The 27,916-nt window shown below is 45.1% G+C and overlaps 1 protein-coding gene and 1 pseudogene across 1 annotated transcript in view; both read left to right on the forward strand.

The window, feature by feature from the left end:
* The window catches only part of MCC (MCC regulator of WNT signaling pathway), a 446,585-nt gene that overhangs the window by 14,380 nt on the left and 404,289 nt on the right, over nucleotides 1-27,916 (forward strand). The window lies entirely within an intron of this gene.
* On the forward strand, nucleotides 16,569-16,711 carry LOC133758997 (U2 spliceosomal RNA; annotated as a pseudogene).

Here is a 27,916-nt window from a genome sequence, read left to right on the forward strand (position 1 = left end):
TGTCTGAGAAACTTTCATGGGCTTTCTAGCCAAATCCAAATGCCTTAAGAACTGATTCTGGGGCCAGAGTGTTGTTTAGGACATCTGCCATTCTATCAGTCTGCTGTGTATCCCGCTTCTCATGTTGAATCATTCTTTTCTTTTTAATTCTATCAATTATTATTAGCAGACACTGGTCTTGTTTATGTGATCCCTTTGACACTTAATCCTATCTTTATGATTAGTTATGAACTTAAACTGATTGCTTTAACTAGTAAGATGGCATTGGTCCCTGCCAACTTAATGGGATTTGGATTCCCATGGCAAGTTTTTAGCTTTACCCTTAGGGGTAAGTCTGAGGGAGCGTGGGCTGAACTGTATATCTCCTCCCTCTCGTATTTCCACTCTTATTTTTAACAGGGATCAATTTTCAGTTAACTTTAAACACCTACGAATAATTCTGTGTTAATTAAAGAGTTCAACCAATGGTATTAAGTAGAAAAAGAAAATACTAAAAAGAATAAAATAGTAAGCTGTTCCTCGACAGTCGGGACAAGGGCTGATCAAGTCGCTGTTTCTCATTGTGTCAGTTTCACTTCTACAAGTTTCCTTTTAGGTGTTCAGTTAGTTGTCACAGATCAGGGAGAACATATGCTATTTGTCCCTTTGGGACTGGCTTATTTCACTCAGCATGATGTTTTCCAGATTCCTCCATTTTGTTGCAAATGACCAGATTTCATTTTTTTTTTTACTGTTGTGTAGTATTCCATAGGGTACATATCCCATAATTTCTTTATCCAGTCTTCTGATGATGGGCATTTAGGTTGATTTTATGTCTTAGCTATTGTGAATTGAGCTGCAGTAAACATGGAGGTGTAGATAGCTCTTTTATTTGCCGATTTAATTTCCCTGGGGGTAAATTCCAAGGAGTGGAATGGCTGCGTCATATGGTAGGACTATATTCAGATTTCTGAGGTATTTTCAAACTGTCTTCCATAGTGGCTTTACCAGTTTGCATTCCCACCAACAGTAATTAGGGTATCTTTTTCGCTACATCCTCGCCAGAGTTTGTTGTTTATTGATTTCTGTATGAAATCCATTCTAAGCAGAGTGAGGTGAAACTTCATTATGGTTTTGTTTTGATTTGCATTTCCCTGACGGCTAGTGATCCTGAACATTTTTTCATGTGTCAGTTGGCTGTTTGGATTTCCTCTTTTAAAAAATGTTTGTTTAAGTCTCTGGCCCATCTTTTAAGTGGGTTGTTTGTTTTGTTGTTGTGGAGTTTCTTAATCTCTTTGTAGATTCTGGTTATTAATCCTTTATCAGTTGCATAGTTTGAAAATAATTTCTCCCATTCTATTGGTTGCTCCTTCATTTTCCTAACTGTTTCTTTTGCTGTACAGAAACTTCTCAATTTGATGTAATCCTAGTTGTTAGTTTTGGCTTTGACTGCCTGTGCCTCTGGGGTCTTTTCCAAGAACTCTTTGCCTGTGCCAATATTTTGCAGGGTTTCTCCGATGTTTACTCTAATAATTTGATGTTGTTGGGTCATAGATTTAGACCTTTAATCCATGTTGAGTGGATTTTTGTGTAAGGTGTAAGGTAGGGGTCTTGCTTCATGCTTCTATACATGGAAATCCAGTTTTCCCAGCACCATTTGTTGAATAGACTGTCCTTGCTCCAGGAATTGGTTTTAGATCCTTGATCAAATATAAGTTGGTTGTAGATGTTTGGATTAATTTCTGGTGTTTCTATTCTGTTCCATTGGTCTATGCATCTGTTTCTGTACCAGTTCCAGGCTGTTTGGATTATAACTGCCTCGTAATATATCTTGAAATCTGGTATTGTGATGCCTCTGGCTTTGTTTTTGTTGTATAAGATTGCTTTAGCTATTCGAGGTCTCCTGTGCCTCCAAATGAATTTCAGCATCATTTTTTCCAGATCTGCGAAGAATGTCTTTGGTATTTTGATTGGTATCCCATTGAATCTGTAAATTACTTTAGGAAGAATGGACATTTTGATGATACTGATTCTTCCAATCCATGAACACGAAAGATTTTTTCATTTTTTTTTGTATCTTATTCTATCTCTTTCTTTAAAGTTTTGTAATTCTCATCATAGAGATCTTTGACATCCTTGGTTAAGTTTATTCCAAGGTATTTGATTTTTTTTGTAGCTATTGTGAATGAAATTGATCTTAGAAGTTCTTTTTCACCTGTGACATTGTCTGTGTATACAAAGGCTGTTGATTTTTGTGTACTGATTTTATTATTATTTATTACTATTATTATTATTATTTTTTTTTGACAGGCAGAGTGGACAGTGAGAGAGAGAGACAGAGAGAAAGGTCTTCCTTTGCCGTTGGTTCACCCTCCAATAGCCGCCGCGGCTGGCGCGCTGCGGCCGGCGCACCGCGCTGATCCAAAACCAGGAGCCAGGTGCTTCTCCTGGTCTCCCATGGGGTGCAGGGCCCAAGCACTTGGGCCATCCTCCACTGCACTCCCTGGCCACAGCAGAGAGCTGGCCTGGAAGAGGGGCAACCGGGATAGAATCCGGCGCCCCGACCGGGACTAGAACCAGGTTTGCCTGCGCCGCAAGGCGGAAGATTAGCCTGTTAAGCCACGGCGCCGGCCCATAGTTTTAGTTCTTAACACTTAAGTCTGGGAGCTATTTTGAATTTATTTGTTTTTCTTTTTAAAGATTTATCTGGAAGAGCTAGAGAGAAGGAGATATAGAGAGAGCTTCGATCTGCTGTTTCACTCTCCAAATGGCTACAATGGCCTGGACTGGGGCAGACTGAAGCCAGGAGCTTCATCCAGGTCTCCTGCGTGGGTGCAGGGCCCAAGCACTTGGGCCACTTTCTGCTGCTTTCTCAGGCACATTAGCAAGGAGCTGGATCAGAAGTGGAACAGCTGGGACTCAACCTGGTGCACCCAGTGTCATGGGTGCTGACTTAACCTGCCATGCCCCCAATTTTTAATTTCTGTGTACAATGTGAGGAAGGGATCTGCCTTCTTTCTTTGTGAATATACAGTTGTCCGGCAACCACTTGCTGAAAAAACTTCCTTTCTCATTTTCTTTACACTGTTGTCAAAAATCAATTTTTACATACTTATAAGGGCTTATTTCTGAACTCCCAGTTATTTTCCATTGATTTATATTCCTGTTTACTATGGTTTGTCCTAGGGTTCATATGCTGGTGACTTGGTTTCCCATGTGGTGGTATTTAGAGGTGGTGAAACCTTTAAGAGGTGAGACCTTCCACAAGGTGATTAGGTCACAGGGGTGTTCCCCCTTGGAAGAGATTAGAATAGATTGTCATCAAGTCTTAGCTGACCCCTAGATCTCTTTGGCTCCCTGTCTGGAATGTGCTCTCCTTCCTCTAACATATTCTACCCCATGTTGCCTGCATGTTGTAATGTAGCCGAGGGAACCCTCACCAAAGACTGAACATTTGGGAGTGCTCCGTCTGGGTTTTTCAGTCTCCGAAATTGGGAGCTAAACAAAAAGCACCCAGCCTCATGTATTTTGTTAGAGCAATGGGAAATGGACTTATGTACTATACTTACATAACTGTTCTGCAGTGTCTTGGTTACTGTTGCTTTGCTGTAAATTTTGAAATTGAAGTGAATTGTCCAGCTCAGTTCTTCTAAGATTTCTAGGTTACTCTTGGTCTCTTGAATAGCCATAGGAATTTTAGCACTAGCATTTCAGTCTCTTCCAAAAAAGGAAGCTGAGGGGCCAGTGCTGTGGTACGGTGGGTTCAGCCACCCCTTGCAACTCTGCCATCCCATATCGGATTGACAATTTGAAGCCCGACTGCTCTGCTTCTGATCCAGCTTCCTGCTAGTGCTCCTGGGAAAGCCGCAGAAGATGGCCCAGGTACTTGGGCCCTGCCACCAATGTAATAGACCAATATGGTATTCCTGGCTCCTGGCTTTGGCCTGGCCTGGCTCCAGCCTTGCTGTTATGGCCATTTGGGGAGTGAGCCAGCAAATGGAAGATTTCTCTTTCGTTCTCTATCTCTTCTTCTATCTCTGTCAAATAAAAATTAAATAAATAAATCCTTTTTAAAAGAGGCAACTGAGGGTTTTTTTTAAAGAAAGCTTTTATTTAATAAATATAAATTTTGTAGGTACAGCTTTTGGAATATAGCTGTTCTTCCCCCCATACCCACCCTGCTGACCGACCTCCTAGTCCCTCTCCCATCCCATTCTTCATTAAGATTCATTTTTAATTATCATTATATACAGAAGATCAACTCTATACTAAGTAAAGATTTCAACAGTTTGCACCCACACGGACACACAAAGTATAAAGTACTGTTTGAAGACAAGTTTTACTGTTAATTCTCATAGTACAACACATTAAGGAACAGAATTCCTACATGGGAGCAAGTGCACAGTGACTCTTGTTAAATTGTTGATTTAACAGTTGACACTCTTATTTATGACCGCAGTGATCACCCGAGGCTCTTCTCATGAGCTGCCAAGGCTATGGAAGCCTTTTGGGTCCACAAACTCATCATTATTTAGACAGGGCCATAAGCAAAGTAAAAGTTCTCTCCTTCCTTCAGAGAAAGGTACCTCCTTCTTTGATGTCCCTTTCTCTCCACCAAGATCTCACTCACAGAGATCTTTCATTTAGGTCATTTTTTGCTACAGTGTCTTGGCTTTTCATGTCTGAGAAACTTTCATGGGCTTTCTAGCCAAATCCAAATGCCTTAAGAACTGATTCTGGGGCCAGAGTGTTGTTTAGGACATCTGCCATTCTATCAGTCTGCTGTGTATCCCGCTTCTCATGTTGAATCATTCTTTTCTTTTTAATTCTATCAATTATTATTAGCAGACACTGGTCTTGTTTATGTGATCCCTTTGACACTTAATCCTATCTTTATGATTAGTTATGAACTTAAACTGATTGCTTTAACTAGTAAGATGGCATTGGTCCCTGCCAACTTAATGGGATTTGGATTCCCATGGCAAGTTTTTAGCTTTACCCTTAGGGGTAAGTCTGAGGGAGCGTGGGCTGAACTGTATATCTCCTCCCTCTCGTATTTCCACTCTTATTTTTAACAGGGATCAATTTTCAGTTAACTTTAAACACCTACGAATAATTCTGTGTTAATTAAAGAGTTCAACCAATGGTATTAAGTAGAAAAAGAAAATACTAAAAAGAATAAAATAGTAAGCTGTTCCTCGACAGTCGGGACAAGGGCTGATCAAGTCGCTGTTTCTCATTGTGTCAGTTTCACTTCTACAAGTTTCCTTTTAGGTGTTCAGTTAGTTGTCACAGATCAGGGAGAACATATGCTATTTGTCCCTTTGGGACTGGCTTATTTCACTCAGCATGATGTTTTCCAGATTCCTCCATTTTGTTGCAAATGACCAGATTTCATTTTTTTTTTTTACTGTTGTGTAGTATTCCATAGGGTACATATCCCATAATTTCTTTATCCAGTCTTCTGATGATGGGCATTTAGGTTGATTTTATGTCTTAGCTATTGTGAATTGAGCTGCAGTAAACATGGAGGTGTAGATAGCTCTTTTATTTGCCGATTTAATTTCCCTGGGGGTAAATTCCAAGGAGTGGAATGGCTGCGTCATATGGTAGGACTATATTCAGATTTCTGAGGTATTTTCAAACTGTCTTCCATAGTGGCTTTACCAGTTTGCATTCCCACCAACAGTAATTAGGGTATCTTTTTCGCTACATCCTCGCCAGAGTTTGTTGTTTATTGATTTCTGTATGAAATCCATTCTAAGCAGAGTGAGGTGAAACTTCATTATGGTTTTGTTTTGATTTGCATTTCCCTGACGGCTAGTGATCCTGAACATTTTTTCATGTGTCAGTTGGCTGTTTGGATTTCCTCTTTTAAAAAATGTTTGTTTAAGTCTCTGGCCCATCTTTTAAGTGGGTTGTTTGTTTTGTTGTTGTGGAGTTTCTTAATCTCTTTGTAGATTCTGGTTATTAATCCTTTATCAGTTGCATAGTTTGAAAATAATTTCTCCCATTCTATTGGTTGCTCCTTCATTTTCCTAACTGTTTCTTTTGCTGTACAGAAACTTCTCAATTTGATGTAATCCTAGTTGTTAGTTTTGGCTTTGACTGCCTGTGCCTCTGGGGTCTTTTCCAAGAACTCTTTGCCTGTGCCAATATTTTGCAGGGTTTCTCCGATGTTTACTCTAATAATTTGATGTTGTTGGGTCATAGATTTAGACCTTTAATCCATGTTGAGTGGATTTTTGTGTAAGGTGTAAGGTAGGGGTCTTGCTTCATGCTTCTATACATGGAAATCCAGTTTTCCCAGCACCATTTGTTGAATAGACTGTCCTTGCTCCAGGAATTGGTTTTAGATCCTTGATCAAATATAAGTTGGTTGTAGATGTTTGGATTAATTTCTGGTGTTTCTATTCTGTTCCATTGGTCTATGCATCTGTTTCTGTACCAGTTCCAGGCTGTTTGGATTATAACTGCCTCGTAATATATCTTGAAATCTGGTATTGTGATGCCTCTGGCTTTGTTTTTGTTGTATAAGATTGCTTTAGCTATTCGAGGTCTCCTGTGCCTCCAAATGAATTTCAGCATCATTTTTTCCAGATCTGCGAAGAATGTCTTTGGTATTTTGATTGGTATCCCATTGAATCTGTAAATTACTTTAGGAAGAATGGACATTTTGATGATACTGATTCTTCCAATCCATGAACACGAAAGATTTTTTCATTTTTTTTTGTATCTTATTCTATCTCTTTCTTTAAAGTTTTGTAATTCTCATCATAGAGATCTTTGACATCCTTGGTTAAGTTTATTCCAAGGTATTTGATTTTTTTTGTAGCTATTGTGAATGAAATTGATCTTAGAAGTTCTTTTTCACCTGTGACATTGTCTGTGTATACAAAGGCTGTTGATTTTTGTGTACTGATTTTATTATTATTTATTACTATTATTATTATTTTTTTTTTTTGACAGGCAGAGTGGACAGTGAGAGAGAGAGACAGAGAGAAAGGTCTTCCTTTGCCGTTGGTTCACCCTCCAATAGCCGCCGCGGCTGGCGCGCTGCGGCCGGCGCACCGCGCTGATCCAAAACCAGGAGCCAGGTGCTTCTCCTGGTCTCCCATGGGGTGCAGGGCCCAAGCACTTGGGCCATCCTCCACTGCACTCCCTGGCCACAGCAGAGAGCTGGCCTGGAAGAGGGGCAACCGGGACAGAATCCGGCACCCCGACCGGGACTAGAACCTGGTGTGCCGGCGCTGTTAGGCGGAGGATTAGCCTATTGAGCTGCGGCGCCGGCCATGTGTACTGATTTTATATCCTGCTACTTTACCAAACTCTTCTATGAGTTCCAATAGTCTCTTAGTGGAGTTCTTTGGATCCCCTAAATAAAGAATCATGTCATCTGTAAATAAGGATTGTTTGACTTCTTCCTTCCCAATTTCTATCCCTTTGATTTCTTTTTCTTGGCTAATGGCTCTGGCTAAAACTTCCAGTACTCTATTGAATACCAGTGGTGAGAGTGGGCATCCCTGTCTGGTACCGGATCTCTGTGGGAATGTTTCCAACTTTTCCCTATTCAATAGGATGCTGGCTGTGGGTTTTTCATAAATTGCCTTGATTGTGTTGAGGAATGTTCCTTCTATACCCAATTTTCTTAGAGTTTTCATTATGCAAGGGTGTTATAGTTTATCAAGTGCTTTCTCTGCATCTATTGAGATAATTATATGGTTTTTCTTCTGCAGTTTGTTAATGTGGTGTATCACGTTGCTTGTTTTGCGAATGCTGGAGCATCCCTGCATACCAGGGATAAATCCTACTTAGTTCTGGGTGGATGATCTTTCTGATGTGTTGTTGGATTCTGGCTAGAATTTTGTTGAGGATTTTTGTGTCTATGTTCATTAGGGAAATTGGTCTGTACTTTTCTTCCTCTGTTGCATCTTTTTCAGGTTTAGGAATTAAGGTGATGCTGGCTTTGTAGAAAGAACTTGGTAGGATTCCATCTCTTCCTATTGTTTTGAATAACTTGAGAATTAGAGTTAGTTCTTTAAATGTCTGGTAGGATTCAACAGTGAATCCATCTGATGCTGGGCTTTTCTTTGTTGGGAGGGCCTTTATTACTGATTCAATTTCTATTTTGGTTATGGGTCTATTTAGGTTTTTCTGTGTCTTCATAGCTCAATTTAGGTAGGTTGTATGTGTCCAGGAATCCATTTCTGCTATGTTTCCCAGTCTGTTGGTGTGCAACTCTGTAGTAATTTCTGATGATTCTTTTTATTTCTGTGATGTCTGTTGTTACAATTCCTTTTTAATCTCTACTTTTATGATTTGGGTCTTCTCTCTCCTTTTTTTTTTTTTTTTTTTTGGTTACTTGGGCCAATGGTGTGTCAATTTTGTTTATTTTTTCAAAAAACTAGCTCTTCATTTTCTTGATCTTTTGTATTTTTTGGATTCAATTTTGTTGATTTCTTCTCTAATTTTAATTATTTCTTTTCTCCTATTAGTTTTGAGTTTAGTTTGCTGTTGTTTTTCTAGATCCTTGAGATGCATTGATAGCTAATTTTTTGGTGCCTTTCCAATTTCTTGATGTAGGCACCAATTGCTGTAAACTTTCCTCTTAACACTGCTTTTGCTATATCCCATAAGTTTTGATATGTTGCGTTGTCATCTTCGTTTGTTTCCAAAAAGTTCTTGGTTTCTTTTTTGATTTCTTCTATGACCCACTGTTTATTCAGGAGCATATTGTTCAGTTCCATGTGTTTCCATATGCTCTAGAGATTCCTGAGTTGCTGATTTCCAGCTTCATTCCACTGTGGTCTGAGCAGATGCATGGTATGATTTCAATTATTTTGAATTTGCTGAGACTTGCTTTATGGCCTAGTATGTGGTCAATCCTAGAGAAAGTTCCATGCACTGCTGAGAAGAATGTGTATTCTGCAACTTTAGGATGAAAAGTTCTGTAGATATCTGTTAGGTCCATTTGGTCTATAGTGTCAATTAATTCTGCTGTTTCCTTCTTGATCTTCTGTCTGGTTGATCTGTCCATGGCTGAAAGTGGAGTATTGAAGGCCCCCAGTACTATGTATTGGAGTCTAAGTCTCCCTTTAAATCCCTTAACATTTGTTTCAAATAGCCAACTGCCATGTAATTAGGTGCATATGCGTTTATAATAGTTACATTAGTTACATCTTCCTGTTGAATTGATCCATTAATCATTATATAGTGCCCTTCTTTGTCGCTTTAAACAGCTTTTGTGTTAAAATCTATTTTGTCTGGTATTAAGATGGCTCCACCAGCTCTTTGGTTTCTGTTGGCATGGAATATCTTTTTCCATCCTTTCACTTGCAGTCTGGAAAGATGTGTTTCTTGTAAACAGCAAACAAATGGGTTTTGTTTTTTAATCCATTCAGCCAGCCTTTGCCTTTTAACTGGAGAGTTGAGGCCATTTACATTCAATGTGACTGTGGATAAGTAATGACTTTTCCCTGCAATTTTTGCAAAGATATTTCTGGTAGCTTTGGGATCTGCAAGGAGGGAAGTCCTATGCTTCCGGGAATGGAGAATCTCTACCTGTACTTCCGGGGAAGAAAAGTCCTTGTCAAGGTCCCCGCGGGTGCCTAAAGGTCAACCAGTGAGGATCAGACCCGCCTCAACCTTTAACCCCCATTCCCTGAATCTATAAAAGGAGTCCTCCCAATCTCTGACGTGCGACTTCCCCAGCCCCCGCTCTGTTGCTCTGTTGGGACTGGTGAACCTCGCCAGGGAGCAGAATTGCAATAAAATCCTGTGAATTAATTGATTCGTCTACCTGGGAAGATTTGTTATGTGCCAGACACCTTGCAATTTCTAATATATGCTTTGAACTTCCTGTGATCTTTTACTGGGAGATTTTCTTCCTTTACCTTCTTTTGTAGTGGTGACCATGTTTCTGTGTTTCTGTGTGCAGCACATCCTTAAGCATCTTTTGCAGGGTTGGACGGGTGGTGACAAATTATTTCAATTTTTTTTTTTGTTATGGAAGATCTTTATTTCATCTTCATTCACAAATGAGAGCTTTGCAGGATATAATATTCTGGGCTGGCAGTTTTTCTTTTTTAGTACCTGGGCTATATCCTACCATTCCCTCCTAGCCTGTAGGGTTTCTGATGAGAAGTCCGCTGTGAGTCTAATTGGAGATCCTCTGAAAGTCATGTGTCATTTCTCTCGTGTACATTTTAGAATCTTCTTTTTATGTTTCACTGTGGTGAGTTTGATTACAGTGTGTTGTGGTGAGGATCTTTTTTTGTCATGTCTATTGGGAGCTCTGTGTGCTTCCTGTACTTGGACCCCTTTCTTTCTCCAAACCTGGGAAGTTTTCTGCTATTATTTCACTAAAAAGGCCTTCTGATCCTTTCTATCTCTCCATGCCTTCAGGAACTCCTAGAACCCATATGTTAGTTTCTTTTATATAGTATCTTATAGATTCACAACAATGTTTTTTAGTTTTCTAATTTCCTTTTCTTACATTTGGTTTGACTGTATACTTTCCTTTGCCTTTTTTTTTTTTTTTTTTTGGCAGTCAGAGTGGATAGTGAGAGAGAGAGACAGAGAGAAAGGTCTTCCTTTTTGCCGTTGGTTCACCCTCCAATGGCCGCTGCAGCTGGTGCGCTGCAGCCAGCGCACTGCGCTGATCCACAGGCAGGAGCCAAGTGCTTCTCCTGGTCTCCCATATAGGTGCAGGGCCCAAGGACTTGGGCCATCCTCCTCTGCACTCCTGGGCCATAGCAGAGAGCTGGCCTGGAAGAGGGGAAACCAGGACAGAATCTGGCGCCCCGACCAGTGTGCCGGCACTGCAAGGTGGAGGATTAGCCTGTTGAGCCGTGGCGCCGGCCTCCTTTGTCTTCTAAGTCTGATATTCTCTCTTCTGCTTCAGCATTCTGTTTTTAAGGCTCTCCACTGCATTTTTTATTTGTTCTATTGAATTCTTCAATTCATTTTGATTCCTCTTTAAGATCTCAATTTCATGAGAGAAATTTTATTTCATGTACCGCATGGATTTCAGTAGTTTGTGCATTTGCTTTTGATTGCTTCTATGTAATTATTTTTTTAAAAAAATATATTTATTTATTTGACAGGTGGAGTTATAGACAGTGAGAGAGAGAGACAGAGAGAAAGGTCTTCCATCCAATGGTTCACTCCCCAAATGGCCGCCATGGCTGGTGCTGCGCTGATCTGAAGCTAGGAGCCAGGTGCCTCTTCCTGGTCTCCCATGCGGGTGCAGGGGCCCAAGCACTTGGGCCATCCTCCACTGCTTTCCCAGGCCACAGCAGAAAGCTGGACTGGAAGAGGAGGAACTGGGACTAGAACCCAGTGCCCATATGGGATGCCGGTGCTGCGGGCAGAGGATTAACCTAGTGCACCATGGCACTGGCCTCTGATTGCCTCTGTGTAATCTTATGATCAATTTTTTGAATTCCATTTCTTGCATTTCTTCTATCTCTTTTTTCTCTTTATTTTTTTTTATTCTTTTATTTATTTATTTTTTGACAGGCAGAGTGGATATTGAGAGAGAGAGACAGAGAGAAAGATCTACCTTTTTGCCATTGGTTCGCCCTCTAATGGCTGCTGCGGCTGGCTCATTGCGCTGATCCGAAGCCAGGAGCCAGGTGCTTCTCCTGGTCTCCCATGCGGGTGCAGGGCCCAAGCACTTGGGCCATCCTCCACTGCTTTCCTGGGCCACAGCAGAGAGCTGTCCTGGAAGAGGGGCAACCGGGATAGAATCCGGCGCCCCAACCGGGACTAGAACCCAGTGTGCCAGCACCGCAAGGCAGAGGATTAGCCTGTTAAGCCACGGCGCTGGCCGCATTTCTTCTATCTCATCATCTTCACAATCTAGTGTTGAAGTGTTGTGTTCTTTTGGGGGCATCGTGTTGTTTTCCTTATTCTTGTTTCTTGGATTGGTGTGTTTGTTGTTCAGCATTTGTGGAGATACTTGTTGGTTTCTTTTTTTGTTTTTGTTTTTGCTGTGGCAGCTTTTATTGTTGTACTATGACTCTGTAGATAAGTGGAATGTCTGCTTTCAGTGAATCGCTAGAGGCTTGTAGTGGGCATGGCCAGAGAGCTCTGTTCAGCTCTCCAGGGTTAAGGGCATGCCTAAGGTGACACACCTAGGTTTGGTGTGGTAAATCTCTCTCTCTCTCTTTGTAATCAGAAGGGAGGTTTATTCTGCTCAGCTGAGTGCCCCTCCTCAATGGAGACCAGTGCCTGAACACTAGCTCCAGTGGGTATATTTGTCTTCTCTGTCCCAAGGACCACACAAAGGATCTGTGCAGTCCTCAGTGTAAGTTCAGATTTCCCAGCAATGTCTATCACCAGGTAACCAGGAACCTCTGAGCTTGTGGAGTCTCCCACCGAGACTGCCCACAATCCCAGCCACACCGTGAGTCCTCCCACACACCCTCAGTTTTTTTCACAGTCTGGGTCCAGAAGCTTCACAAAGTCACAAGCTCTTATCCCCCTGTTAGTTCTCCCCACCAGAGCCAGGAGTCTCCACTCAGCTGGTTACCAGGCACAGACACGAGCTGGCACAGCTGTTGCGTTTGTCCAAAATGGCGCCTGCTCTATTGGTTTGTCATAGTACACCTTTGTAAAGTGATCGGGGGAGAGAAACGTGTCTGTCCCGTCCTTTTTTTCCCCTATTAGTTGGCTGCTGCACTTTCCCCCATGGGCTTGAAGCCTGGTTCCCTCTAGGTTCTTCCTGCCACTTGTTTGCCAGTGGCTTGGGCTGCTGTGGTCTGCTCCCACCTCACTTTCCAGCGCAGGTGCGCAGGCTCTCAGCTGTTGGAGTCCTGAGCCGTGGTCGCCCACGCCCTCCATGTAGGTCCACTATGTCCCTCTAATTTTGGTAGAGTTTCCTCCCTAACTCTTCCCTGAGACTACACTCTCTCCACTTTTTTAAAAAATATCTTCTCCTGGGCTAGAACAGTAAGCTCTCTCCCTACCCCGCCATCTCGGAACCACCATGATCTGAAGGAAGCTGACTGAGGGTTTTATGCAGATCATGTTGTACCTGTGGATCAGTCTGTTGACATGTGTTTTCAGTAACCACGTTTTCAGGGTGTTTTTGTTTTTTGCCTCCAATACATGTATTTATTTTACAGCTTTATTTTTAGTTAGCATATTAGTGGAAGTCTAGAGAAATAATGGCTTATTTATAGATACCTTTATGATCTACAGCCATTCCATACATTATTTCATATAACCCTGCCAACAGGATTTAATATCTATACTTTAAGGTTAGGAACCAAAGTAGCAGTTTCCTAAGGGCCTTGCCCACCATCCAGGCTGGCCAGCAAACGCAAGAAAACAATTTTCCCCTGAAGCCTTAAAATTCTTTACTTTTTGCTTTCCCCAGGCTGGGTGGTGAGGACGGCTTCTCAGCATGAGTAGGAGTGACATTTACAGTCTTGCTGCAGACATTTGCCTTCTCAGTGAAGTTGCAGGGGGTCTCGGCTAGGGAGTCTCTGTTGTTGTGTAAATTCAGAAGCACAGAGTGTTAGCCCCTGAGAGGAAACCATATGGAGAGAAAGGGCATTTCCTTAGGGAACAGTTAATTGTCAGCTTCTTATTGTCATTTCAAAATGTCAGTTTAAATATGTAAATGAGTCATTGAAATTCATGCCATTGATTATTGATGACTCTGACTGATGAGAAGGAAAGATGGGTATGCAGAAGGACTCTCTGTACTCATTTATTAAATACTTGGATCCCTGTTGTCTACCAAAGTGAAAATATGCATGGAACAAACTTATCGATTAACCAGAAAGAATTCCAGGTGTCTGATATGGCACCTCTCGATTGATTTTGAGTGTTAAGTCTTGAGTTGTGAAACTGTTGCTTAGAAAATTCTAGGTAGATGAGCTCTGTTTATTTTTTTAAAACATCTCGGTGTAGACAGTATTTGAAAGGATATTTCAGACGTGATGTTGCTGACAGTGGGGCATGTATTCAACACTATCGTGGTGTTGCAGGAGTATTGTTACTGGTCCTGGCAGGAGCATGTGGTGCCAGTTGCTCCAGTCTGTGTCTCATCTCCAAGAAATGCGGCAGATTCGTCTTTCTGCTGATTCGTTAGGAACAGCACAGCTCCTGTGTTACTGCTGTTTGTGCTGCCGCTCAGTTATAGCTGCTTCTCTCTGCTCCATTCATCCTCGCTTCCGCTTCTCTGCCAGATTCCTCAAGGAGCCTTGCAGTCTTCTGTGTTACAGCTTCTCTTCTCCGCGGGTTCTTCGTTTTGTGACCAGAAAGAATGAGGCAGATAAACAAGAGGGAAGAGCTAGCAAAGGGGAGCCATTGGTTTATTTTTTATGTTAAGTATTTATTGATTGATTTTGAAAGCCAGAGTTACAGAGAGAGCCAGAGCAAGAGGGAGGAAAGGAGGGAGGGAGAGAGGGAGAGAGAGCGAGCAAGTGAGCGAGAGAGGGAGAGAGTTTCTATGTGCTGCTTCACTCCTTAGATGGCCATGATAGCTGGGATGAAACTAGGAGCCAAGAGGGAGAGAGGGAGAGAGAGCAAGCAAGTGAGCGAGAGAGGGAGAGAGTTTCTATGTGCTGCTTCACTCCTTAGATGGCCATGATAGCTGGGATGAAACTAGGAGCCAAAACCTCATCTGGGTCTCCCACATGGGTAGCAGGCGCCCAGACACTTGGACCTTCTTTGCTGCTTTTCCCAGGCTAAGATTAGCAGGGACCTGGATCAGAAGTGGAGCAGCCAGGACAAGAACTCACGCCCATATGGGATGCTGGCATCTCAAACTGTGCCCTTACCTGCTATGCTATAATGCTGGCCTGGGAAGGACATATATTGAAAGAAGCAGAGAAAGCTCTCTGGTAGCTGTGAGGGCCTGCTGTGGATGGGCTGACTGCGGCAAACTACTTCTCAAGATTGCTGGGTTCAGCTTTTTATGCGGTTCTGAAGGCAGAAGTTTCACCTGCTTGGTTGAGGTGTATGCTAATGAGGAATTCTGTGTGAGCCAATGGGGTACTGACATTGGAGTAGTCTGTTGTGTGCAGAAGTTCCTAGTGAAGTCCTTTCTGCAAATGGAACATCTCTCTTCTCCCCCACTCAGCGTTTCTTCACGTTTCTTCTTCTCCCTTCCAGTTCCTATCAGTGGGAGCCATTGTCTAGGATACCTGTTGTATATTGTTTAAAAAGCTGACATGGCCAAATTTGTGGTGAAGTGAAGGAAGTGAGAGAATAGATATCATGAACGGCAGTATTTTTATAAATATATGGCTGCATTTCCTTTAAATGTCACTTTTATGTTTATTTACAAAAATCTGGCACTTGTGAGAAATGGTGAGCTTAGCAGAATAGTCTACATTGAGGATTTTACATTTAGGATCACACGTACCATGGAGTCATAATCTGAATTTATTTCACAGGAATAAACAGGATGAAAGTCAGTGTGGGGGCTGGCGCTGTGGTGCAGTGGCGCAGTGGCACAGCAGGTTAACTCCTTGGCCTGAAGTGCCGGCATCCCATATGGGCACCGGTTCAAGACCCAGCTGCTCCACTTCCAATCCCGCTCTCTGCTATGGCCTGGGAAAGCAGTAGAAGATGGCCCAAGTTCATGGGCCCCTGCACCTGCATGGGAGACCCGGAAGAAGCTCCTGGCTCCTGGCTTTGGATCGGCGCAGCTCCAGCCGTTGCAGTCGATTGGGGAGTGAACCATCGGATGGAAGACCTCTCTCTCTCTCTCTCTGCCTCTCCTCTCTCTGTGTAACTCTGACTTTCAAATAAATAATAAAATCTTTATTAAAAAAAAAGTGTGAGAATATTGTCAGGCAAGTGTCTACTCTTCTAAAAATGTACTGGCAGTTTTATACTTCTTTTAAAAAAATATTTGTTTATTTTATTTGAAAAGCAGAGTTACAGAGGCAGAGAGAGAGATCCTCCATCCACTGGTTCACTCTTCAAATGGCCGCAATGGCCGGAGCTGTGCCAGTTGGGAGCTAGGAGCTTTCTCTGGGTCTCCCACACGGGTGCAGGGGCCCAACTAAACTCTGGCTGAGGTCCACTTAGGCTGGGTAAAACTCCTTCCTCCACCCCTGTTATGAATCTGATCTCTTCCCTGGAATCCCCTGATGCTTAGCCCGTTTGAGATTCTCTTTGGAAGGCCTCTGCTTTCCCTAACTTCCCTCCCCTACAGAACTCTGAAGCTGTTCCTCCTCCTCTCGCTTTCCCTCTGCTCACTGAAATGTGCTCTCACTTATGGACCTGTGCAGACACACACCTACCCAAACCACACTCTGCCTCCCGACTGTACTCCTACCATTCAACCTGGTGACTGGGTTTATCAAAAACAAAATGGAGCGGGCCCTACCAGTGATACTGACTATCCCCACCACTGCCAAACTCAAAGGGCACCCTCCCTGGGTACATTTTACTTCATTAAAACTGGTAGCATCTCCCTCTATAAGTCTACTCCCACAGGACCCACCCCTCCCAGGCTGACGCCCTAACGAGAGGTATCCACAGGTAACTGCCTCATTCTGGCCGTTTCCACTGTGGGCAATGTCTCTAGTATCTCCTTTTATCCTCATAATCATAGTACTCCTATTTCTGCCATGTATAATTAACTTACTCCAATCTAATACGTATTAAATGGATTTTTGGAGCAGGGAGTTAGAATAGGAGCTTGCTCCATCCACTCTGCACATCGACCTGGTATTGCAGTACCTCCGGGAACGGTGCTCCCCCTCAGGGGAATTAACAACAACAACAAAAGGTTCTTGCAGGAATGAATAACTGCTATATCTCAAACAGGAGCAACACAAGACTGCTCTTCTTCGTCAGTCAATCCGATCTCCAGTATAGACCCCCACTCAAGTCCTGGCTCTCTATCTATGCTCCATATCGGCAGGAAGTAGCCAGAGAGAAATCAGCGCCCCTTCTCCTTATCTGTACTCAGAGTCGGGATTGATGGAACAAGGACACAAGCCGCAGCCATTCTTGCTCATTGCCCAAAAGATAAATGTTGGAATGTATTCCTTGCCCTTGAATCTCAATTGGGTCTCACACCCCATTGCCTTCCTACCCCACCCTGCGTTCTTTTCCAGGTTCCCAAGGCTCCACCCAGTTCCAAGTTCGGCTTGATGTGAATGGAGCTCACCAGGACGTTGGCAGTGTGCTCAAACATGCCCATGGTGGGCGGGGTCTGGTGATAGGCTTGCAGCTGCAAGACCCTATGGTCATCCAACTGTAAATGTCCTGGACTGCACAGCTGGGTGCCTGGTCCCCTGCAAACCCTAATCAGGAGTCCCCTGTATCACCATCTTGGTGAAACCTAAGGTTATTTTTCTGTAACACAAAACTGAACAGACAGTTCTCTTGAGCTCCTTCAGCCTGTTCCTTTCCATTGAGTTTAGACTCCTGGGAGCATTTAACTGAAGGCCCTTGTGATCAGGCACTGTGGCTGTACCCTCTCCTTGCAGCATCCCTCTCGGCTTCAGCCTCTGGCTGCCCTGGGTGTGCTGCCCTGGGTGTCAGCTCTCCACAGGCAGCTCCACCGTGAAAGCCCTTCCCTCCCCGCCTGTCTGGTGAGCCCTTTCTCACTTTTTCCAGACTCAGTTTCCATGCAGCTCTTGCTCTGTGGATGGCTTCCGGACACGCACTCCTCCACCCGCTCTGCTTTCGCCTGGTTTCTTCGTTGGTCTTGTCTGCTCTTCCCCAGCCTCAAGGCAGAGATCACGCTTTTCTTGTTTTTGTCTGTGTGACCTCAGCGCCAGTGGTTATAGACGTTTGCTCAGTATCAGACAGACATCCATTGTGTAGTTGTCATTTCAAATGCTTGAGAATTTTTAGAGAAATGATTGTTCAGGTTTGTGTCTAATTTAGAAACAGCTGAAGAATTTATAGTTGAAAACACTTATTATATGTATTTTGCCTAATGTAATATTTCAGTGTGACAGGGAGTTAATACTCCTGCTACTCACTAGACACGTGACCTCAGCCAAGCCATACGGAACTTTCTTATCACTCTCCTTCTTCTAGAACTTTCTCTGTTATCTTTTCAGAACTGAAATACTTTTATGGCTGGTAGGTACCAGTTCAGGATTTCAGTCATAGCATACTTTACAGAAAGAAACGCTGTGTAAGTTAGTCTCTGTTGGGCGACTGTTGTCTGGTGTTTGTTTATGAACTACCCTGATGAGTCAAGTTTCACTATGTTAGTAGTTATTGTTATCCAGTAACCTTCCATTTCATCCAGGAAAGAATAATTTCCAGTGTTGTACTGTTGATTAGGAATGTTTGTCAGTTCCGAAGTAAAGACAGTGAGATGGAGTGAACTTAAAACTACTCCTGATTTTGACTTGTCAAGTTAATATTCTGTCATTCACCTTTTAAAAATTGTTATTTGTTTTAAAATCAGAATTAAAGAGAGAGAGAAGTCATCCATCCTCTGGTTCACTCCCCAAATGGCCTCAATGGCCAGAGTTGGGCCAGGCTGATGCCAAGAGCCAGGAGCTTCTTCTAGGTCTCCCATGAAGGCAGTGGGGCCCAAGCACTTGGGCCATCTTCTGCTGCTTTCCCAGGCCATTAGCAGGGAGCTAGATTGGAAGTGGAGCAGCTGAGACTCGAACCAGCGCCTGTATGGGATGCTGGTGTCATGGATGGTGGCTTTATCCACTACATCACAGCGCTGGCCCCTGTGGGATGCTGGCGTCACGGATGGTAGCTTTATCCACTACATCACAGCGCTGGGCCCTGTGGGATGCTGGCGTCACAGATGGTGGCTTTATCCACTACATCACAGCGCTGGGCCCTGTGGGATGCTGGCGTCACGGATGGTGGGTTTATCCACTGCATCGCAGCGCTGGCCCCTGTGGGATGCTGGCATCATGGATGGTGGCTTTATCCACTACATCACAGCACTGGCCCCTATGGGATGCTGGCATCACGGATGGTGGCTTTATCCACTACATCACAGCACTGGCCCCTAGGACCACACTGCAAAGGAAGAAGAAAAGCGTGGGAGAAGCTGGAGCCTTGTGCTGCCAGTGCAGCCCTGAAGCCCGCCTGCCCTGGGCTCCCTCAGTCACTTACAGACGCTGGAGTGACGTGTTCTCTGCCCCTCCCCTGAGCGTTCTAAGTGAAACTGTACTGCGCATAGTTGTAACCTGCTTTTTTCACATGGTGTTGTCACATGAATTTCCCACCTAAACAGAGATCTCACATTGCCATTTTAAATGCAGTACTCCGTGGTGTGTGTGTATATGTGTGTATGCATGTATAAGTAAGTGTGCATAATTAGAGGTACTAGTTATCTCTCTGTGGGAATTTTGTTTTACTTTCTGTCATGTCTATTTGCTGCTTATGCCAAGAGTCTGTAGCTTGAAGCAACGCCTGTTTCTCATCTCATAGTTCTGTGGGTCTGGTGTCTACACAGGGCTGGCTGGGTGCTCTGGTTGTCTCGCAGGCTGTGTCAGACTCTGATCTGAGCCACAGTCATCTCCAGGTTCAAGGCGGGATCATTTCTGAGCCCATTCAGTGGTTGCTGGCAGGAGTCAGTTCCTTGTGGGCTGTTGGAAAGAGGGCTGCAGTTCGTCACTCACTGTTGGCCAGAGGCCACCTTCAGTTCCTACCAAGTGCTTCCCTTCATGACAGCAGAGACTGCCAGCAGGATGGAAGTCGCCGTCTTTTTAAGCTGATCTCAGAAGTGACATCTGTCACTTTGGCTCTCTCAGGGTTTTTAGACGCCAGTCATTAGTCCCAGCCTGTGCTGAGGGGAATGTGGGACACCAGCATGTGACAGCCAGGAGGCAGGCATCAGCGAGAGCTGTTTTCTTTTTAAGACTTACTTTTTGAAAGGCAGAGTTATATATAGAGGGGGAAATATAGAGAGATATCTTGCATCCTCTAGTTCACTCCCCAAATGGCTGCAGTGACTGGGGCTGGGCAGGGCTGAAGGCAGGAGCCAGGAGTTTCTTCCAGGTCTCCCACATTGGTGCAGGGACCTAAGCACTTGGGCCATCTTCTGCTGCTTTCCCAGGCCATTAGCAGAGAGCTGGATCAGAAGTGGAACAGCTGGGACTCAAACCGTTGCCCAGATGGGTTGTCGGTGTTGCACATGGCATCTTTATGTGCTATGCCACAATGCTTGCCCCAGAGGGAGCCGTTTTCTAACACTGCTTGGCACACATTCTGCATTTTTAAAATTGTATTTATTTATTTATTTAAAAGAGAGAGAGATCTTCCATCCACTAGTTCACTCCCCAAATGCCAGGAGCACCTGGGGCTGGTCCAGACTGAAGCCAGGAGCCAGGAAGTCAGTCTGATTTCTCAGGTGAGTGTCAGGGACTCAACCAGTTGAGCCATCACCACTACCTTCCAGGTGCACATTGGAAGAAAGCTGGAGTTGGGAGCAGAGCTGGGGCTTGAATTGAGACTTCTGATAGGGGACGCAGGCATCCTAAGCAGCGTCTTAGACTGGGTCAGTTACCCACCACATGGTGTTAGTTTTATGGACAGTGCGTGGTAAGTGTTCCCACGTAGGCGTCTTTGAAAACCCCTTCAGTGTACCCAGGTGCATTTGTTAAGTCCTCACCCCGGGTTCCTTAGGATGTGACTGTTTGGAGATGGTCTTCAGTAAGCAGGGTAATGAGGTGGGTTCTGTTTCACTGTGTCCCATGACCTTGTAGAAGACAAGGGACACAGGTCCCTGAGGGAAGACCCTGAGAAGACCCAGGGAGCAGAAGCACGTCCTGCCAAGGAGACAGCCTCAGAATGAAACCAGCCCTGCACACATCTTGGTATTGGACTTCCAGGCCCCAGAAATGACAGAAAGTAAATTGTTTTGGAAAAGATTTATTTATGTATTTGAAAGTCAGAATTAGGCAGAGAGAGGGAGAGACAGAGAGAGATCTTCCATGTGCTGGTTACTTCCCAGATGGCTGCAGTGGCTGAATCCAGATGGGACAGGCTGAAGCTAGGTCTCCCATGTGGGTGGCAGGAGCCCAGTCACTGTGCCATCTTCCACAGGCTTCCTAGGCCATTAGCAGTGAGTTGGATCATAGGTGGAACAGCTGGGATGTGAACCAGTGACCATATTGGATGCTGGCGTTGCAGGTGAGGGCTTTACCCGCTACGTCACAATGCTGGCCCTAAAAGTAAATTTCTTTTGCAGAAGCTGACCGGTGGCAGTGTTTTGTTAGGGAGCCCTAGCAGACTGGTAGGTCCATCTGTTAACAACTGATTTCACTGTCTCAGTGCTGGCCTCCCAGTGGGTCAGTGTCTCAGTGCCGCCTTGCAGTGTTGTCTTCCGAGTCAGTGTCTCAGTGCCGCCTTGCAGTGTTGTCTTCTGGGTCAGTGTCTCAGTGCCGCCTTGCAGTGTTGTCTTCTGGGTCAGTGTCTCAGTGCCACCTTGCAGTGTTGACTTCCGGGTCAGTGTCTCAGTGCCGCCTTGCAGTGTTTACCTCCAGTTCGGTGTCTCAGTGCCGCTTCCAAGTGTTGACTTCCAGGTCAGTGTCTCAATGCCGGCCTTCTAGTGTTGACCTCTGGTTCAGTGTTTCAGTGTTGGCCTCCAGTGTTGACTTCCGGGTCAGTGTCTCACTGTGGCCTCCCAGTATTGACTTCCGGGTCAGTGTCTCAGTGCCAGCCTCCCAGTGTTGACCTCTGGTTCAGTGTCTCAGTGTTGGCCTCCAGTGTTGACTTCCGGGTCAGCGTCTCACTGTGGCCTCCCAGTGTTGACCTCCGGGTCGATGTCTCAGTGCCGCCTCCCAGCGTTGACTTCTTAGTCACTGCCTCCGTGGAAGTCTCCAGTGTTGATGTCTGGGTCAGGGATTACTAATCCCTTTAGGAATTTACTTTGCCCTCAGCAGCCTGTCAGAGTGACTGTTTCATCACATTCAGTAATGTTATTGTAGTCCTTTTTTTTTTTTTTTAAAGACATTTATTTATTTGAAAGGCAGAGTTACAGAAAGGCAGAGTCAGAGAGAGAGAAAGAGAAAAGTCTTCCATCTGCTGGTTCACTCTCCAGATGGCTGCAATGGCCGCAGCTGCACCAATCTGAAGCCAGGAGCCAGGAGCTTCTTCCAGGTCTCCTTACATGGGTGCAGGGGCCCAAGAACTTGGGCAGTCTTTCACTGCTTTCCCAGGCCATAGCAGAGAGCTGGATTGGAAGTGGAGCATCCAGGTCTCAAACTGGTGCCCTTATGGTACGTTGGCACTGTAGGTGGTGGCTTAGCACACTACACCACAGCACTAGCCCCTGTTGTAGTCTTTTCAACCTCCATCAGCCTGATGTCGGCATGAAAGTATCCCATTACTTAGTTTTGCAATTATTGGAACCCCAGTGAGTTTGGACATGGTCTTCATGTGTTATTGAGCACAAATATTTCTAAATTGTGAATTTTTTTTCTTTCTGACTTTTAGGAGGCCTCACTTATTAGGGACATTAATCCTTGGTTGTATTTCAAATATGTTCCCAAAGTTTTGCGTTTCTTTTAAAACTGATGCTATCTTTTGTAAAATGTAAGCATTATATTTTTATGGGATCGTCTATTTTACGATCAGCCTTTTTCATTACTTTCTTTTACTTTGGCACGTGTTCAGGCTCTCTCAAGCTAAGTAGGCAAATACCAACACTGTTCACTTGCAGCTACCTTATAGTTCATGTTGTAAATAAAAAATCTAACTCTCAGGAATTTTTGTGTCTATGATTTATTTAGTATATGATATATCATTTGTCTCTAGATGGTGTTAACCAGTTGCCTTAATTCTATATGATGTGTCTGGCTTGAATTGGAGTGGATGCTTTACTGTGCATTAGCCTTAAGAAATATGTATTTGCCTCTGAGTATGAGCGTCCTGTTTTCTGATGGGGTCTGGCTGCTCCCTGCCAGTCCTGCTGCTGAGTGACATGGGCTGGGTTTCATGGGAATTACCCTCCTCGCTGTCTGCTCATGCTTCTCAGAAACCTATCTTGCAGGGCTAGCACTGTGGGCAGTTATACTGCCATCTGCCATGCTGGCACCGTACGGGAGCATGGGTTCAAGTCCCTGCTGGCACCGCACGGGAGCCCTGGTTCCAGTTCCTGCTGGCACCATGCAGGAGCACTGGTTCCAGTTCCTGCTGGCACTGCACTGGAGCACAGGTTCAAGTTCCAGCTGCTCTGCTTGCTATCCAGCTTCCTGCTAATGCACCTGGAAAGGCAGCGGATGAAGCCCAAAGTGCTTGGGCCCCTGACACTCATGGAGTCCTGGGCTCCTGGTTTCAGCATGGCCCAGCCCTAGCTGTTGCAGGCATTTGAGAAGTGAAGCAGAGGATGGAAGATTTCTCTCTCTCTTCTTTCTCTCTCCTCTTTCTTTCCCTCTGTCATACTGCATTTCAAATAAATAAAAACTTGCTTATTTTCAGACATTTTTTTCCACTTAAAAGAACTTTAGAAATTCCATTAGATTCTTTTTTTAATTTTATTTTTCATTTATTAAACTTTTATTTAATGAATATAAATTTCCGAAGTACAGCTTATAGGTTACAATGGCTTCCCCTCTCTCATAACTTCCGTCCCACCCGCAACCCTCCCCTTTCCCGCTCTCTCTCCCCTTCCATTCATATCAAGATTCATTTTCAGTTCTCTTTATATACAGAAGATCAGTTTAGTATATATTAGGTAAAGATTTCAACAGTTTGCCCCCATATAGCAACACAAAGTGAAAAAAATACTGTTGGAGTACTAGTTATAGCATTAAATAACAGTGTACAGCACATTAAAGACAGAAATCCTACAAATTAATTTTTTTAAAAAAATTAATTAATTTTCTATGCCATTTCCAATTTAACACCAGGTTTTTTTTTTTTCATTTCCAATTATCTTTATATACAGCAGATCGATTCAGTATATAATTAGTAAAGATCTCATCAGTTTGTACCCACACAGAAACACAAAGTGTAAAAATACTGTTTCAGTACTAGTTATAGCATCACTGCACATTAGACAACACATTAAGGACAGATCCCACATGGGATGTAAGTACACAGTGACTCCTGTTGCTGACTTAACAATTTGACACTCCTGTTCATGGCGTCAGTAATCTCCCTAGGCTCTAGTCATGAGTTGCCAGGACTATGGAAGCCTTTAGAGTTCGCTGACTTTGATCTTATTCCGATAGGGTCATAGTCAAAGTGGAAGTTCTCTCCTCCCTTCAGAGAAAGGTACCTCCTTCTTTGATGGCCCCATTCTTTCCACTGGGATCTCACTCACAGAGATCTTTCATTTAGGTCTTCTTCTTTTTTTTCTTTTCCATGGTATCTTGGCTTTCCGTGCCTACAATACTTTCATGGGCTCTTCAGCCAGATCCGAATGCCTTAAGGGCTGATTCTGAGGCCAGAGTGTTGTTTAGGACATCTGCCATTCTATGAGTCTGCTGTGTATCCTACTTCCCATGTTGGATCCTTCTCTCCCTTTTTGATTCTATCAGTTAGTATTAGCAGACACTTGTCTTGTTTGTGTGATCCCTTTGACTCTTAGACCTATCAGAGCCATCAATTGTGAACTGAAATTGATCATTTGGACTAGTGAGATGGCATTGGTACATGCCACCTTGATGGGATTGTATTGGAATCCCCTGGCACAAGAAATTCCTTTAGATTCTAACTGGAATTTAAAATTTATTTAGGGAGAACGGATTTCTCTGCAAGGTGTTTTCCTTGGAGCTACTGGATGTTTCCATAGTTCTATAAGTCTTACGTGCCACTTGGTTTTCCTTATACGGTCTCCTGCACCCTGTTTTCTCTTCCGTTTCTCCTACCCTCCGATTTTTGTTGCTGTTGTGATTGGAGTTTGCTTAGTTCTGTTTTTCTAGGTGATAGTTGATTACCTCATTTTATTTGTTCAGCACATTTATTGAGTGCTGACTGTGTACCTGACACCCTGGTTAGCACTGAGACAAAGTCCTCTGACCTCAAGAAACCTTTGTGGGGCTGGCGCTGTGGTGCAGCGGGTTAGGCTGTGGTCTGCAGTGCTGCTGGCATCCCATGTGGGCGCCAGTTTGAGTCCTGGCTGCTCCACTTCTGATTCAGCTCCCTGCTAATGCGCCTGGGAAAGCAGCAGAGGATGACCCAAGTCTTTGAGCCTCTGCACTCTCTTGGGAGACCCAGAAGAAGCTCCTGGCTCCTGGCTTTCACCTGGCTCAGCCCTGGCCATTGCCCATTTGGGGAGTGAACCAGCAGAGGGAAGATTCTCTCTCTCTCTTTTTCTGTAATTCTCACTTTCAAATAAGTAAATAAATAAATCTTTAAAGCAAACAACAAAAAGAAGCCTTTGATTGGTACGGGGATGTGGCAGGGAGTGAATACGGAGGCAGAGCTGGGCTGCTGGGATCAGAGGTCGCAGACAAAGCAAGGAAAGTGACAGTGAGCACAGGTCCCAGGGCTCTGTCTTAATGGCTCATGGAGTGTTTTGGGGAGACCTTGATGCCAGCATAATTTCTTAAAAAAGATTTATTTGTTTGAAAGGCAGAGTTACAGAGAGGCAGAGGCAGAGAGACAGAGAGAGGTCTTCCATCTGCTGGTTCACTCTGCTGATGGCCACAATGGCCGGAGCTGTGCCAATCCGAAGTCAGGAGCCAGGAGCTTCTTCTGAGTCTCCCATGTTGGAGCAGAGGCCCAAGCACTTGGGCCATCTTCCACTGCTTTCCCAAGCCATAGCAGGGAGCTGGATTGGAGGTGGAGCAGCCGGGACTTGAACAGGTGCCCAGATGGGATGCTGGTGCTGCAGGCAGCGGCTTTCCCCGCTACGCCACAGCGCTGGCCCCGCCAACACAATTTTTGAGCAAGGACCCACAGGTTCAGTAGCGGCCATTTGTTTATGTGGTGTGGGAACTTTCTGATGAAAGCAACAGTGGAGGCAGAAGCCAGGATGGAAGCTGATGCAATCGAGCAGTACGGAGCCAGCCAGTGTGGCTGCCGGGAGCATGGGCGTGCCGTGGGGAGGGGGCACAGGAGTGTTGGAAGGACCCTGGCTTCAGCTGGAGCAGCAGAGTTTCTGCTGGATTTGTTGGGATGTCTGTACGTTTTACTTTCTACCTCGCAGGAACTCCTCCACTCACTCGGTTCTGGCCTCCGTCTCTGTCCTCCCTGCTGTGACCACTCCACCGAGTCCGGCTGAGGTCCCAGAGACCCTCTTGTCAGTGACACGGTGGGCCTCTCAGTCCTCACTTGTGCCACCTGAAGCACCCCTTTTCCTAGCCTGAACCCCAGGTCTCTCTGGCTCCTCTCCCTCCTGATTTGCAGGTGTGTCCTCCTCTGCAGGGCTAGCGGGTGCTGGGCTTTCCAGGGCTTCCATTTGTGCACAGGCCTCGTTTGTCCCCGCAACTCTGCCTCCCTTATTTGGGTGTCAGCTTCAGTTATCTTTGTAGGTGCAGTGACACCGTAGTCAGTGTCCAGTTCAGGCCTCTTTCCCATGTCCCAGCCCTGCGTGACAATAAACTCAATTGCCTGGACACCATGTCACACCGGCTCTCGAGCTCTGCAAGTCGTGCCTTGGACTCAGGGTCTCTCCCCACAAGCTCTAATCTTCCAGCCTTGCTGTCTCAGTGAATGGGACCACCGCACCCCCACCCATGGAAGCCAGGAAGATCTTTGCGTCTCTCTGGGTATCTCCCTTTCCATCGGCTCCCATATTGATCTCATCCCAACCCTGTTACTTCACCTTCCACATCGCCCTCAGAAATCTGCTGACTTCATTGCTGCACCCTCATTCTCAGAGCTGCAGGTCCTGCTGACCAGCCTGCCCATACCTTGTCTCCCCCTCCCCTCCAGCTCTCCACACTGTGGTCAGAGACCCCTGATCCAGGTGCCAGGCTGCTCCCCTGGGGCCCCTCCCAGGCCCTTCCCACTTGCTCTCCCTTCTCTGGGTCTCTGCACCACATCCCTTCCAGTCTTCTCCGGTGCCTTCTGCTCTGGGTCCCCTCATGCTCCCATGCAGCCAGGTACACGCAGCTGTCCCCAGACTTGTGGACTCTGCCCAGGTGTCACTCTCCCAGTCTTCCCAGCCTCCCGCCTTTCTTGCCTTGGGAGCGCCTGTCTCGCTGTGTAATGATAGGTTCATTGGTGGGAATTCTTGTTAAAGTCTTTCCGGCCCACACCTACCCCACCTGAGATCAGAGACTATTGTGTTCACCTGGAATCCTCAGCCCAGCAAGTTAACCTGGCAGCTGCAGTGCTTGGCAAGTATTTGAGTGAAGAATCAGTGAAGTATGGCCGGCGCCGCGGCTCACTAGGCTAATCTTCCGCCTGCAGCGCCGGCACTCCAGGTTCTAGCCCTTGTCGGGGTGCCGGATTCTGTCCCGGTTGCCCCTCTTAGTGCAGTGGAGGATGGCCCAAGTGCTTGGGCCCTGCACCCACATGGGAGACCAGGAGAAGCACCTGGCTCCTGGCTTCGGATCAGCGCGGTGCGCCGGCCGCGGCGGCCCTTGGAGGGTGGACCAATGGCAAAGGAAGACCTTTCTCTCTCTCTCTCTCTCTCTCTCTCTCTCTCTCACTGTCCACTCTGCCTGTCAAAAAAAAAAAAAGAATCAATGAAGTCTTGGAGTTAAACGCAAGGCCTGATGTTGTGGACACTGGGTTAAGCCATGGCTTGCGACACTGGAGCCCATCTCAGAGCACGAGTTCTGGGCCCAGCTACTCCATTTCCTATCCAGCTCCCTGCTGATGTGCCTGGGAAAACAGCAGAGGATGGCCCAGGTACTTGGATCCCTGCACCCTCATGGGAGACCTGGATGGAGTGGCCCAGCCTGGCTGTTGTGGCCATTCAGGGAGTGAACCAGTGGGTAGAAGATTTCACTGTCTCTGTTGCTCTGCCTTTCAAATAAATGATAGATCTTTAACAACTTTATTTCAAAATAATGTTTCATTTTGCATAATTTGTTTACTTGCACATTTCTTTGGTGTAAGCACTTAATTT

Source organism: Lepus europaeus, chromosome 4 (genome assembly GCF_033115175.1).
Source record: "Lepus europaeus isolate LE1 chromosome 4, mLepTim1.pri, whole genome shotgun sequence".
Lineage (NCBI taxonomy): Eukaryota > Metazoa > Chordata > Mammalia > Lagomorpha > Leporidae > Lepus > Lepus europaeus.